Source organism: Sminthopsis crassicaudata, chromosome 2 (assembly GCF_048593235.1).
Source record: "Sminthopsis crassicaudata isolate SCR6 chromosome 2, ASM4859323v1, whole genome shotgun sequence".
In the NCBI taxonomy this organism is placed as follows: Eukaryota; Metazoa; Chordata; class Mammalia; order Dasyuromorphia; family Dasyuridae; genus Sminthopsis; species Sminthopsis crassicaudata.
The window spans coordinates 24,156,397-24,169,376 of NC_133618.1; positions in this window are offsets into that span (position 1 = coordinate 24,156,397).

Below are 12,980 nucleotides of genomic sequence, written 5' to 3' on the forward strand. Positions count from 1 at the left end.
GTGATTTTATTTATACAGAGAGCTCCCAGGTGAGGTAACGTCCTTTACCAAAGTAAGTCAGCACCTTACCTGCTAGCTACAAACAGAATTACCCCGAGAAATTCACTAGTCCGGGGTCACCCAGCCGGGATAGGGCTGGGACAGCCTAGGGTAGTGGCTAGAGAGCTGAGGAGGAGACCCCCATGTCCACTCCTGATTATTGATTTTGTGGGAATCGTCTCCTACTAACTATATGACAGGAGCGAGAGGACTTAATTACTTATTGATCAACAGATTCCGCCCTCAAGAAGCTGGAACATAGTAGGTACTTAATGCCTGACGACATAGAAGAAAAGTATAAAAGTATAAAAAAAAGTGTAAAGCATTTTGCATCGAGGAGCTGACCAAATGAAGGGCTTGAATCCATTGCTAGGAAGTGCCTTTATAGTGAGAGAAATCTAGTTTAAGGAAATGGGTGGCATAGAGAGGGAACTGGCTTGGAAGTAGGGCAAATCTGGCCTCACACCCTGTCTCTACTAGGCTGGTTGTGGGGCCTTGGCCAATCAGTACTCTGGCTAATACTTTCAGGTTCTTAAGTTACAGAGAAAATGCTGACCTGCTTTGGTAAAGAGTTTCCTCACCTGTCATTCTATCAATCAAATCACAGGTGTAGCCTCTTAACAATTGTAGTTCGTGAGATTATAGAGTTGGAGATGGAAGGATTCTGAGGCCTTCTTTTCCTACTTCTCTCATTTTACAGGGGAATAAACTAAGGTTGGTGATAAGTTCAAGGTCAAAAGAATAAGTATTAGCAAAGATTCCAGAGCTAGTGAATTGTCTATAGTAAAAAACTAAATGTACATTTTTCTCGAAAGAGAGAACATCCTTGAGCCTCAACTTTGTTATCTGTAAAATGGGGAATAATACTGGAAGAGGCAGCTATAATAAAGCAGAAGTGAATAGATTCTGGCCTCTGGAGTCAATGGAGACTTAGGTTGAAATAGTGTTTCATACACATACTAGCTGTGGGAGCCTGGTTCTCAGTCTTTTAAGCTTAGACTGTAAGCTCCTTCATAAGGTTTCCTTTTGCCTTGAGTTGAATCCCTAAACTTAGCACAGTTTCTGGCACTCAGCAAATATTAAATGCTTAAGAAATAATTAGCTACTATTTGTGCCTTAGGCAACTCTAAAAGATAACTTAAAAAGCATGTTCCCATCAGCATCAGGGCAGAAAGCTTCCTAATTCTACCTAAAGGAAATCACAGATCTGTTGCCGTTTGTTGTTCTTGAATAATCCTTCATCCCAGGGTTGTTGTGAAATCAAGAAGTAATGTATGTAAAGCAGAAAACACTATACAAATATCTACTTTTTGTTTAAAATTTCCATTGCTAAGGGACTATATGGTCTCTAACACTGTGTAGTGAGAGAATCAGTGAGCTTGACTCAGAATAGAATCAAGCAGACCCTGAATGTGAATCCTGGATCTAGTTGCTGTTTGACTTAAGAAAATTATTAATCATTTGGAGATTTAGTTAATTTTAGTTTTAATTGCACCTGCGACACCAATCTCAAAAAGTTGCTCTGTGTGTGTGTGTGTGTGTGTATGTTGAAGAGAGAGAGAGTGAGACAGACAGGAGAGAGGGGAAGAGAAGGAGGTTAAGAGGGAGGGAGGGAAAGAGGAAGGAAAAGAAAGAGGGAAGGAAGAAGGGATGGAAAAAGGGAACAAGAAGGAAAGCAAGAGAAGATGGGAGGGAGAAAGAGAATTGTTTTGGGAAGATTAAAGCAATTTTGACTCTGAGGCCTTCTTTTCCTACTTCCTTCATTTTACAGGGGAATAAACTGAGGTTGGTGATAGTTAAGATCAAAGGCAAAAGAATAAGTATCACCAAAGAGTTTCAAACCAAGTTCTTTGATTCCAGAGCTAGTGAACTGTCTATAGAAAAGAAAAGAAAAAACCTAAATGTACATTTTTATGGAATTATCAGTCATTCATATGCTTCCTGTACTTTCCTCCCAAACACTATGAGGTATTATTTTCACTGATCTCATTTCACTAAAGAGGAAACTGAGGCTCAGAAAAAAGCAACCAGCCTACAGCCATTTAACTAATTAAGGACATAATGAGACTCAAATCCAAGTATTCTGATTGAGGAGTTTTCACTAAACCATTCAACCCACAATAATTGTCATTTTAACTACTCTAACTTTTGTCTCTATTACTGTCTCTTTACTAGACTTTGCTACCTGTGTTTCCTTAGGCAAGTAATTTGTCCCCTTAACTTTGGTTTCCTTATTTCTATTACAAGAATAATAATTGCAATGCTAACTCATATACAGAAAGCCCAATTTAAACCAAAAACTAAATGAGTTGTTAACCTTTCCTACAAAGTTTTGGTTGTAGATAATCTTTTTTTTTTTTTTTTTTTTTCCCCTGAGGCTGCGGTTAAGTGACTTGCTCAGGGTCACACAGCTAGGAAATGTTAAGTGTCTGAGACCAGATTTGAACTCTGGTCCTCCTGAATTCAAGGCTGGTGCTCTATCCACTACGCCACCTAGCTTCCCCTCCAATAGATTTGTGATGGATAATCTTTTAAAAATTATTTTAATAATGATAAATTTATTTTGTCTTTCCCCCTTCTAACTTTAAAAAGATCAAGAAAAAAGCAAAACTGATGAATTAAGGAAAAGTCCAAAAATATTAAAAAAAAAAGATTGCATACCCATAGACTACCCACCTGAGCAAAGAAGTAGGGAAGGGGGTGTTCTTTAATATATCTTTTTTGGGGTAATGCTTGTTCCTTCTAATTTTGCAACATTCACTCTTGCTGAGGCAATTAGGATTAAGTGACTTGCCCAGGGTCACATAGCTAGGAAGTATTAAGTGTCAGAAACCTGATTTGGACTCCTGTCTTTCTGACTTCAGGGCTCGTCTCTATCCACTGTACCACAAAGATGCCCCAACTCTTGATTTTTTTAAAATGAAATTTAGAAATTTTCATTTATGTTATTGTAATCATTGTTTTTTCTCGACTCTTCTTACTTCATTATGAATCAGTTCATGGAAGTCATTACATGTTTTTTTTTCCTGTATTTGACATATTATTACTGCATAGTAATATTTTATTGTGTCCAATTACATTCATAAACTTCCATTTGTTTGGGAAATCCTTGACTTTTTTTCCAGTTATTGATACCATGTAAAGTGCATATTTTGTTGTATATAAGGACTTTCTTCTTATTGATGGCTGTGGTAATTTTCAATAAGTACATAATGTCTAAGTTAAAATTTTATTTCATCAGAATCCTTCCCATTCATTCAGTTCTGATTCAGGGAAGCATCATAGGGTATTCTTCATATTCAGTTGTGATTCCCTAGCATCCTCCCATAAAAATACCCTTCATCCCATGCCAACTTTCGACATATGATTTGGGATTTACCCTTCCAATCAAATATAATCTTTTTCTTCAGTGCTCCTCCAAAGTACGATACTTAATATAAAGAGAATTGAGTTTGGAGTTAAGAGATCTAGGATGAAAAATTTCTTTTGACCAGTAATTTGATATCAATAGGACTCCATGTCCTTATCTGTAAAATGAAGAGCCAAACTAGGGGCTCTTTGAAGTTCTTTCTAGCTCTAATGATGTATTAGCATTCTTTGGTCAGAAAATTATAAGTATTGGTCCAATTTGGACAATAGTGGGGATGCCATTGCTAAAACAAACAAAAATAGAAAATACAAAATCAAACCTCCCAATAATTATGCATATATGTTTGTATGTATACATACATATATTTACATGAGTACATGCATTGTTGTGTGTATGTGTGTGTATACATACACAGGCATATGTATGTTATCACACAGGACCAATTACCTTCTACTATGTGTGTTTGTGTATTGTGTGTATAACAAAGCCACTGTATCCTATCCATCTTAGCCTATTCCTTTTTCCTTCCTTCCACTAAAAGATCCCAAAAATTGTAGGGAAAGAAACTAAGCTATTGCAGTCAAGAATTTCAAAGCAACAACTGCATTTCCTTTCTAGATACTTCAGGATCACTGTATAAAATGAAAAAAAAAAACATTACTGGTTTAGAAGTCAGGATACCTTTGTTTAAAGCCCACATATGACTCTTACATACCATGTGGTCTTGGTTGAGTGACTTTGCTAGAGTTCCACATAAAAAGGATATTAGGCTGGGTGACCCTTGTCAACTGTACAGATATATGCATCTCTGAGCATGAATGTCATCTCATTTCAGAAGAAAGATCTTACTGGGAAGAAAAGCATCCTTCACGTCTAGGTTGGTCTCTTATACCTCTGAATTTCATTTTTATAATTACAAACACTATCCATTGAGTTCTAAACTGATTCACTCTGGGCAAACAATTACAGAAAAGACTCGATTAAAAATTTATTATTTGGTTTTATTTATATCTCAATAAGTAATGCAATTTGTGCCCATTTTTACTTCATAATTAGGTCTAGTTTGGTGAATCTGAAAAGAAAACACAAAAGTGATAGAAATTGGAGTGAGATAGATCAAAGGTATCATGAAAAAGGAGTGGAAATATAGGAGGACCAAGTAATGATTTAAAAGAGAAACTTAGGTTAGAAAGGGCTAATATAAAAGGCTCTGGATAGAAAAAAGTGATGAATTTTTGAATCTAAGAATTCTTCCCTGAGGGAAATATAAAGCATTTAAAAATGTTATGTTTATATACATATAATTTTTAATTTATAGAATAAAGCATGTATTTTCATAATGTACTATAATTATAAAATGATCATTGCACATGAAACTGAAAATCCATTATATACAACTTATTATTCCTTTTAAATATATAAAAAATCAATCATGTAGATTTCCTTTTTTTTTCTCTTACCCAGAGATGGGTACCATTAGACATGAGGCATTAGGGAATGCCAGGATGTAATTGAAACAGTGAAGGCCAGAGACATAAGCAGGATGTGCTTGGATGGAATTGATCAGTCAGCCAAGAGTATCAAGAAGATGATAAAAACAGGTTCACAGGAAGCCCCTGCTCTAAGGGTCCAAGACATGAAAAGAGAAAAGACAAAACCTGCTGTACCAAAGCTGGTAACTGATGTCCTTAAACCTGATTTGTGGCCTTTTCTCTGTAACATCTGAAAGGTGGTAAACCTAAAGTTCTGACTGAATAACTTCCCATGCTTCCTTTTAAAGTTTAGGGGGAGTCAGGGTTAGCTTTCATATAGTATAAGTGAGATCTTTGAACTTGTCATTTTATCTCTTGTATTTCTGTATATGAAAATAAAATCACTGTGGAAAGAATGATTTAGTCACTGAATCCTGTAATTTTTATTCCCCCTTGTTCTTTCATTGGTATCTACTTGCTTTAAATCACATTCATTAATGAATAACATCTCCAAGTAATCTATTATAGAACAGTAAAAGATAGGTCCAGGCAAGATGTTTAACTAAGAATTAAAATTTTAAAACCCATTTGAACTCTGCAGTGTGGTTTGCAGGTTTTCCCCTCAATTGCCCTTTTGTTTTATCCTTTCTCATGAAGGAGCCAGCAGCTCCTGTCAGTTATCAGAGAAGAACCTGGACTAGTCTAGTTGTTGCTTTTCTTAAGTATCCAGGAGGGAAATGGCAGATGTGGTTTGTATTGGAAATGTGTCCCCAGGGAGCTCTCTTTTATGTCATCTTTGGGACAGATAGGGGGAGGCCTTCAGCCTTCTTTTTTCTGATAACAAATCAAGCATCTTTGGGCAACTAATGGAAGTTTGGATTGAAGCAAAAGAAATAAATAATTCTAAAAATAAATGGCAAAGCTCTGTTTCAGTTTTTCCTACATTTTAAATAAGTAGATTTTTTTGTTAACCTTTAATTCTTTTGTCTATATGCTACTGATGAGAAGCTGAATGCTTTCCCTTTTTGTCTTAAATGTTTTCTTTTTATGTCTTTTTTTACATCTTTTTATAACTGATGCTTTTTGTTTTTCCATCACAATCATCTCCAAATATACTTGCTCTCTCCTCTGCCACTTTAACAAAGAATTTTAACAAAAACAAGCAAAAAAATTAATTTCGCAAAACCAACCTAGGCAGCAATGACCTCTGCTAATGGGATATGCAGTATTTTATACCCTTTTTTATCACCATGGTAATGAAGAGAAGGAGACTTTTCTCAACTCCTTTTTGGTCAAATTTTGTGTCAGTTTCACAAATATGTAGTCTCAGTAAGAATAACATCCAAGGTCTCTTCTATCACTATAACTGTGATCTCATAGTTGATAAAACTCAAGACTTGGAATCAGAATGGCCTAAGTTAAATCCATCCTCATAAATTGTGTCACTTGGTAAGTTATTTAATCATTTTCAGACTCAGTTTCCTCATTTGTAAGATGGATGTGTTGGATGTGATAGTTTTTATTGTAGCGAGCTATCGTCTCCAGAAGCTGCTGGATCGCTCTCTGGGAAGAGATCTGCTGTGTCTACTCAAATCTCTCAGACAGATTCTTCTTCCTGTAGTGAACCGTTGTCTCCAGGCATTTGCTGTTAACTCTTGTCCAAAGAAGTGACTTCCCTTCCTGCAGAGAGCCCCGTCAAACCTGATGCAATTCAGAGTCTTCTCCTCTTCCTGGAGTGCTGTCCTCTTTATCCTCCCAGAGAATGGGCGTGGGATAATGCAAGGGCTTCTGGGAAGAACCACTTCAGCCAATGGGCTTGCTCCTTCTATCAAGTCAACCTGAGTTCTCACCTTGTAATTGTCCAGAAAACCTGAATTCTCACCTTGTCACTGTCCAGACAACCTCAGTTCTCACTTAGTAATCCTAACATTTTATGGTCTCTTCTGGCTCTCAATCTACAACCCAGTGAACCCATCATATATATTGCCATTGGTTTTACAGATTTTAAAGATGGTTTAGATGGAAAATTCCATAGCTAAGTAGATGTATCTGATCAGTTGTGATGGCAGATTAACAAGAGAGCAAAAATTATCAGGTCATTTGAGTTAGCAAATGAATTTAACACATATATTGAGTAAAACAATTGACTCCAAACAAAATTGAAATCTATGATTTTATTTATCTCCAAGTGCATGTTTCTCTTTCATGGAAATGGCTAAGCTTCCAAATCTTTAAATGATATTTTTCAAAGAGACCACCTACAGTCTACCATAACCTGAAGTTCTTCTCTTGAGCTCTGTTAAGATGGTCTCACTTCTTATCAAACCTCAACAATGCCTCTCTGATATAGTTCTATTCCATTTACTTCCTTTATAACTGGCTCCTAATTTACTAATGAACTTTCAAATTTATCTTTATTTAATGACCCACATACCATAATTGGGAAGATTGAATTTAGCACATATTTCTTCCCATTTTCTTATTGTTTCAAGTATGATAAAAAAGAGAAATACACAATAAAATTATCATAAGCATTGTGGTTTTTAAACTTTCCTTTTATAATTTAAAAGAAACAAATATTTGCATTTTATAATTTTGATTCCTATATTCAATACCAAACTGTCATTAGCTTCATATGTGCTAATTTAGCATAGAAAAACCCAAGGATATAATTACATATATAATTTGATAAGTGAATTTTGAGGAGCAGAGTGGTATAAGGAAAGAGTTCTAGGCTTGAAGTTAGAAAGTACTGGGTAAAAACAAACTGTGCAAACATGAGCAATTCAGTTAAAATCTATGTAGCTCAGGTAATTTGTATGGACTTGTTTATTGAGATGAACTGGTTAAGATCTGAAGTGGTGGAGGTAATTACCACAGTGGGGTTTCCTTAAGCTGATGAAACCATAGGTTCCCTGTGCATTCATATTTATTCTTTATGAAAGTTATATTTAATCAAGAACCAAGAATGTGATGTTCCTGGGACTTGTTTGTTTAAACTCTCAATATTATATCTTAATGTATTACATAGTATTACAAAGGCCCTTAAGAAAAAAATTGGCCAACAATATTTCCAATTGGTCTTTTTTTGGGTCCCAGAATGAATGTAAATAGCAATTATTTCTGCTTTGGCCAGAAACTCAGAAGGTCTTCTGTTAAGACTCATGCTTAGGTGAAGGGGCAAGTCAATTCTCTGAGAGCTTCCACAGCTGTGAAGGAGTTGCAAAGCAGCCTTTACTAACACAGATGTTGCTTGTGGATTGGGAATGAAATAAATTGGTGGCAAGAGAAAAGAGGTCAGAGAATGCAACTGCCCCTCAGTCTCCTTATCTCCTCCTCCTCCTCCTCCTCCTCCTCCTCCTCCTCCTCCTCCTCCTCCTCCTCCTCCTCCTCCTCCTCCTCCTCCTCCTCCTCCTCCTCCTCCTCCTCCTCCTCCTCCTCCTCCTCCTCCTCCTCCTCCTCCTCCTCCTCCTCCTCCTCCTCCTCCTCCTCCTCCTCCTCCTCCTCCTCCTCCTCCTCCTCCTCCTCCTCCTCCTCCTCCTCCTCCTCCTCCTCCTCCTCCTCCTCCTCCTCCTCCTCCTCCTCCTCCTCCAAAAGATCCATTCTACCAGTCTGAGTTAGACCTCCAGCAGCCACTAGCAGGTAGCTCCTATATTACAACAATCTTCCCCAACCCAGATTTATTTCTTTACATACTTTTCATTTATTGTTTTAGGTGAAATAATTCCCCCCCCCCAAAGTCTAGTTTAAAAAGACCAAGGTCTCCCATTTCATCCAGGATCATCTCCAGTTGTCCTGCTATATCTGGCCACTGGGCCCAGATGGTTCTAGGATTTTCTCTTCCAGAAAAAGTGAGGCCAGTGACTTTGCTCAGCCCTCACTTAAATGCAATTCATGGCATCACCTCCATGATGTCGTGGTCCTCTTCAAGAACAAAGGACAAACAATAACAATGGTATTACAACACAAAGTACAGTCTTAGAGTTTTGACACTGACTTAGATCATTTAACAGAACTTGAAACCCATCCATTATACCTCCCAAAATGGCCATTAAATTTTCTCTGAAAAACCTTGAGTAGTTCTGATGATTGAGTATTTTTATTTTCTGGTATTGAATTGAAATTTACATACCTATTTCCTTCCTAGTGGTATCTGATAGAGTCAAGTAGAGCAAGTGTAACCCATGTTCCACATGAAAATCCTTCAGATATTATTAACTTCAGCTATTATAAAGGCAAACTTCAAAGTGCTCAGAGATGGAAAGAGGCCTTTTCGATTAACAGAACAATATCCTTAGTTCTTTTACCTAATTCTCATATGGGGTAATGTGGAGCTCATCATCATTCTGCTCAAACTGTTGTTACCCTTCAGATTTTCAAGATCCGAACCTAATCCTCCATATGAGCACCGAAAAGGGGAACAGAGTAGGATATGTACTCTATTCTCTCTATAGACTGTTTCTATTAATGTAACCTGATTGACCCAGCTCTTTTGACTGACATATAACACTATTGACTTATAAGCTTCTGGTCTAATAGAACTCCTGATTAATTTTAGCACAAACTGTTTTATATCTCTAGCTTTCCAATGCTGCAATTGTACAATTAATTATTTGTACCCACATAGAACTACATTACACTTATCTCGATTAAATTTCTTCTTGTTTTCTTAATCTTATTTCATCATCTTTCATGAGGAAGCTTTGTGTGATGGGAAAAAAGAAATGGGTTTAAAATCAATCAATAATTCAATCAACAAATTTTGATTTAAAAAATACACAGAATATTTTTTGCCTGAGGTGCTTGATACTGGGATTACAAAGAAGAAAAAATGATTAGTCACTGCTTTTAAGAAGCTAGCATCTAATCAAGGTGTCCATGAAGACATCCAAGTTAATCTATGAGAAAATTTGAGGGTCTTCCCCAACTAGAACAGTTCTTTTTGTGAAGGAAAAATTAGGCCATCTTTGGACTCAATCCTTACTTAGCCTTTAATCACCAAATAGGCATTCCCACAGACAAACTAAATCCTGGGAAAAACTTTAGCTTAAAAATACCCAAGTCTCCCACTGCATCTGGAGCCATCTCCAGTTGCTCTGACCTATATCGTGCAACTGGACTCAGATGACTCTAGAGGACAGAGTGATTGAGCACGGCTCTACCTCATGTAAATCCAATTTATGAAATCGCTCTTCTGATGCCATCGCTTCTCTTCAAGAATGAAGGGCTAACAACAACAATAATAATGACAACTATGCCAATATGATAAGTAAATACAAAAAATACTTGGGTCCAAATGCCATCTCAAGTACTTAATATCTGTGTAATCATAAGTAAATTAAAACCTCTCTAAGCCTTATTCTTTTTGTCTGTAAAGGGGACATTTGAGTAATCATAGTTTCTAATATATATACTGTGTGTGTGAATGTGTGTATATATATGTATATACTGTGTATATATGTGTATATATGTATATAGCATGTATATGCAAGTGTATGTATATACATATACATACACTGTTTGTCTGTATATATATATATATATATATATATACTGTGTGTATTGTGTATAAATATATGTGTGTATATATATATATTATATACATAATAGTTATGATGGAGGGAAGGAAAAGACACTAATCTCAGAGAAATTAAGTTAAATCTTACAGGAATTCAAGAAAGCCAGGAGGAAGAAGTCAGAAGGAAAAGTATTTCAGACAGAGAAAAACAAGTGAAAGTGTCCAAAGTCAAAAGTTAAAGTATCATGTATAAAGGACAGCAGAAAGTCCAGGGTCACTGGCTTAATAGAGCACCTGGAGAGAGGTAAAGCACACTATATAGTTAAGAAGGGACCAGTATGTGGAGCATCTTTAAAACCAGACCGCATTTTTGTATCTGATCCTGAACATAATAGGGAACCACTGAAGTTAACTGAATAGGAAAATAGGGGTATGTCATGGTTCAACTTACACTTTGGGGCATTGAATTTGGCAGCTGAGTGGAGGATGGACTGGGGTAGGAGAGAAGTTTGATTCAGAGAGACCAATCAGAAAGGTATGGCAAGAGTCTAACAGTGAGTTGATGAGTGAAGTGGTACCACTAGATTAGTAGATGTTGGAGCTGAAAGAAGAAAACATATCCAAGACACTGGGATAGATTGAAAAAATAAGCTTTGGCAATAGACTGGAAATGTAGAGTGAGTACAAGAAAGGGTCAAGGATGGTACTGAGTTTGCTCTTTTCAGCTACTATGTTACTTTGCTCTTCTTGGCAAAAGCTTAAACCCCACCCCTTTTAAGTGTTTCAGGTTTTTCACATCCCTATCAAAGGAGAGAGAGGGTTAGCTTGTTCTATTGAAGAGTTATTCAGAATTTTTTTATTAAAGCTTTTTTATTTTCAAAACATATACATAGATTATTTTCAACATTTACCCTTGCAAAATTTTGTCTTCCCATTTTTTTCCTTCCTTTCCCCATCCCACTCCCTTTCTCAGATGGCTAGTAATCTAATATATATTAAAATATGCAACTCTTTTATATATATTTCCACAATTATCATGATGTATAGGAAAAATCAGATAAAAAAGAAAACCATGAAAAAGAAGACAAAATGCAAGCAAACAACAACAAAGTGAAAGTACTATGTTGTGATCTACACTCAATCCACACAGTCCTCTCTTTGGCTGTAGATGGCTCTCTTCATTACAAGACCATTGGAACTAGCCTGAATCATCTCATTGTTGATGAGAGCCATGTCCATCAGAATCGAACACTGTATAATTATGTTGTTGCCATGTACAATGATCTCTTGGTTCTGCTCATTTCATTCAGCATCAGTCCTGTAAGTCTCATCTCACCATGCTTCTCTAAAATCATCCTGTTGATCGTTTCTTATAGAACAATAATATTCTATAACATTCACATTCCATAAGTTATTCAACTATTTTCCAATTGATGGGCATCCACTCAGTTTCGAGTTTTTTTGACACTACAAAAAGGGCTGCCACTTTTTTTGCATATGGGTCCTTTTTTCTCCTTTATGATCTCTTTAGGATACAAGCCCAATAGAAACATTGCTGGATCCAAAGGTATGCACAGTTTGATAGCCCTTTGGACAAAGTTCCAAATTGCTCTCCAGAATGGTTGCATCAATTCACAACTCTACCAACAATGTATTAGTGTCCCAGTTTTCCCATATCCCCTCCAACATTCATCATTATTTTTTCCTGTCATTTTAACCAATCTGAGAGGTGTATAGTGGTAACTCAGAATTGTCTTAATTTATATTTCTCTGTGAAATAACAATTTAGAGCACTTTTTCACATGACTAGAGATAGTTTTAATTTCATCTGAAAATTGTTCATATCTTTTGACTATCATTTGGAGAATGGCTTGAATTCTTATAAATTTGAGTCAATTCTTTATGTATTTTAGAAACATTTTTTCTCAATTTATTGCTTTCCTTCTAATTTTGTCTGCATTGGTTTTGTTTGTAGAAAAACGTTTTAACAATATTATCAAAATTATATAGTATGCTTTCAATAATGTACGCAAGTTCTTTTGGCCACAAATTCCTTCCTTCTCCATAGATCTGAGAAATAAATTATTCTTTGTTCTTCTAATTTGCTTATAATATCACTCTTTATGTCCAAATCATGAACCTATTTGGATCTTATATTGGAACAGAGTATTTCTCTCAAGGTATGCACAGTTTGATAGCTCTTTGTTCATGGTTCTATATTACACCAGAATGGCTGGACCAATTCACAATCCCATAAACAATTTATTAGTGTCTGTTGGTGGAATTGTGAATACATCCAGCCATTCTGGAAAGCAATTTGGAACTATGCTCAAAAAGTTATCAAACGGTGCATATGCTTTGATCCAGTACTGTTACTACTAGGTTCATATCCTAAAGGGATCTTAAAGAAGGGAAAGGGACCTGTATGTGCAAGAATGTGCAAGCAGCCCTCTTTGTGGTGGCCAGAAACTGGAAACTACATGGATGCCCATCAATTGGAGACTGAATAAATTGTGGTATAAGAATGTTATGGAATATTCTGTAAGAATGTTCTGTAAGAAATGACCAACAGGATGATTTC